Source organism: Photinus pyralis, unplaced genomic scaffold (assembly GCF_008802855.1).
Source record: "Photinus pyralis isolate 1611_PpyrPB1 unplaced genomic scaffold, Ppyr1.3 Ppyr1.4_LG2, whole genome shotgun sequence".
NCBI lineage: Eukaryota > Metazoa > Arthropoda > Insecta > Coleoptera > Lampyridae > Photinus > Photinus pyralis.
In genome coordinates, this window is record NW_022170403.1 from 52,074,940 (window position 1) to 52,078,128 (window position 3,189).

The 3,189-nt window shown below is 45.3% G+C and overlaps 1 long non-coding RNA gene across 1 annotated transcript; it reads left to right on the forward strand.

Moving 5' to 3' along the window:
• The first annotated feature begins 217 nt into the window (after positions 1-217).
• LOC116163539 lies at positions 218-673 on the forward strand. The gene is made up of 2 exons (XR_004143758.1): positions 218-341; positions 503-673. It is a non-coding gene; the product is annotated as an uncharacterized LOC116163539 (long non-coding RNA).
• Positions 674-3,189: the final 2,516 nt, after the last annotated feature.

Below are 3,189 nucleotides of genomic sequence, written 5' to 3' on the forward strand. Positions count from 1 at the left end.
ATGTTTGAATTCGATATCTTATTATATTGATATTATCGACATTGGGCCTATATTGTATTAATCAATATAGGAAAAAATATATGGGCACAATCTTGGGCCTTTATGTAATTAAAAACATGAGACAGCACTTTTAAGTATAGCATCATTTCGGAGAGTTTGCGCAACGCTGCATAAGCACGCCATTAAGCATATCTACCTACACTTACTGTTTACGTGATCTGTGTGATTATGAATGCACTTCATTTCATTTTGTATTTGTAGATGTGCAAGTGTTAGTATTGTCAGCGAGTATTTGGTGACTTTCTTTATTTGTGCATCCTGTGAGAAACTGAGAATAAAGGGTAAGTACCTATTATATAGGTATTATCTTATAAGATTAAGTTTTTTGGTTTGGTAATGCTTGCATAAACATTTAGATGTAGGCACGAAGTAGATTTTGTGCTAATAACCAGATATTATATCAATTTTCATAAGTAATTTTTTAATCTTTGATATTGTTTAGTTACAGTTAAGAATACATTCCAAGCTGTTGGGTCTTGTGAGTGGGACTTTCGCATCTGCTGCAGAATAGGACGGGGGTCGCAAGGAAAGGGAAAAGTATAAATCGTTAATTGTAACATCTTAGTTTTACATCATTTTCTTTCTTTACAGAATAAATTCGATATTCCGTTTTCCTACGCTTTTCAATTTACCTGTTATTTTATTATGTTGTACAGTTACATACGTAGAACCACTCTGGTTTAATATCGTCCAACAGTACTGATTCGGTCTTGTGAGAAAATACTGTATCAAGGTTTAATAGCTTTCAAATTCTATGTTGGTACAACATAGATTACATTATTCGCCCAATATTTCCATTCTATATTGTGGTAATATAGTTCAACAATATTGGCCCATGTTTACAAAGCATTTACATCCTATATTGGTCCGATGTAGGCTGCAATATTTCCCCGATATTGTAACTATGAGATTGGGGCCAATGTAGTATAACAGGATTGGTTTTATATTGTAAGTGACATTGAACCAATATTGTTAACTATATTGGCCCAATTTTTAAAAGCGTTCACATTCTATATTGGCGCAATATAAAAATACAATATGAAGTCAATGTTGCGCCAGTTTATAGCCATTATTGCTTCCATATTGCGTGCTACTTGGGAGTCTATCTGCAGTTTAAAACTTCAAATTTCTTTAAATCGATACGACTTCAATATATCGTTTTCCCCATCACAGAAAAAAATTATCAAAGTCCTCGTTTGAGATCGAAGGGACTTCAGCGCATTTTTGTGTGGCAGATCAGTATTCTATTAGCCACTTTCGATTCAACCATCAATAACAGATCTTGTCGAAGGCTACTACATTCACTAACCGCTTCCCACTTTCCTCGTGCACCCGCAATTCGCTTTTAAAGATTTGACTCCACCATCAGGAGATCGTGTCGCGGGCTACCACATTCCCTTTTACGGTACCCACTTCCGACGTCCCGTTCACCCGCAATTCGCGTTTGAAGATTTGACTCCACCATCAGGAAGATCGTGTCGGGGGCTACCACATTCCCTTTGACGGTACCTCCTTCCGACGTCCCGTTCACCCAGCAATTCGCGTTTGAAGATTTGACTCCACCATCAGGAAAATCGTGTCGGGGGCTACCACATTTCCTTTGACGGTACCCCCTTCCGACGTCCCGTTCACCCGCAATTCGCGTTTGAAGATTTGACTCCACCATCAGGAAGATCGTGTCGGGGGCTACCACATTTCCTTTGACGGTACCCCCTTCCGACGTCCCGTTCACCCGCAATTCGCGTTTGAAGATTTGACTCCACCATCAGGAAGATCGTGTCGGGGGCTACCACATTTCCTTTGACGGTACCCCCTTCCGACGTCCCGTTCACCCGCAATTCGCGATTGAAGATTTGACTCCACCATCAGTGAGATCGTGTCGCGGGCTACCACATTCCCTTTTACGGTACCCACTTCCGACGTCCCGTTCACCCCCAATTCGCGTTTGAAGATTTGACTCCACCATCAGGAAGATCGTGTCGGGGGCTACCACATTTCCCTTTGACGGTACCCCCTTCCGACGTCCCGTTCACCCGCAATTCGCGATTGAAGATTTGACTCCACCATCAGTGAGATCGTGTCGCGGGCTACCACATTTCCTTTTACGGTACCCACTTCCGACGTCCCGTTCACCCGCAATTCGCGTTTGAAGATTTGACTCCACCATCAGGAAGATCGTGTCCGGGGCTACCACATTCCCTTTGACGGTACCTCCTTCCGACGTCCCGTTCACCCGCAATTCGCGTTTGAAGATTTGACTCCACCATCAGGAAGATCGTGTCGGGGGCTACCACATTTCCTTTGACGGTACCCCCTTCCGACGTCCCCTTCACCCGCAATTCGCGTTTGAAGATTTGACTCCACCATCAGGAGATCGTGTCGGGGGCTACCACATTCCCTTTGAACGGTACCTCCTTCCGAGTCCCGTTCACCAAGCAATGTCGCGTTTGAAGCATTTTGACTCCCCATCAGTGAGATCGTGTCGCGGCTACCACATCCCTTTTACAGGTAACCCACTTCGACGTCCGTTTCACCCGCAATTCGCGTTTGAAGATTTGACTCCACCATCAGGAAGATCGTGTCGGGGGCTACCACATTTCCTTTGACGTTACCCCCTTCCGACGTCCCGTTCACCCGCAATTCGCGATTGAAGATTTGACTCCACCATCAGTGAGATCGTGTCGCGGGCTACCACATTCCCTTTTACGGCACCCACTTCCGACGTCCCGTTCACCCCATTCGCGTTTGAAGATTTGACTCCACCATCAGTGAGATCGTGTCGCGGGCTACCACATTCCCTTTTACGGTACCCACTTCCGACGTCCCGTTCACCAGCAATTCGCGTTTGAAGATTTGACTCCACCATCAGGAAAATCGTGTCGGGGGCTACCACATTTCCTTTTACGGTACCCCCTTCCGACGTCCCGTTCACCCGCAATTCGCGTTTGAAGATTTGACTCCACCATCAGGAAGATCGTGTCGGGGGCTACCACATTTCCTTTGACGTTACCCCCTTCCGACGTCCCGTTCACCCGCAATTCGCGATTGAAGATTTGACTCCACCATCAGTGAGATCGTGTCGCGGGCTACCACATTCCCTTTTACGGCACCCACTTCCGACGTCCCGTT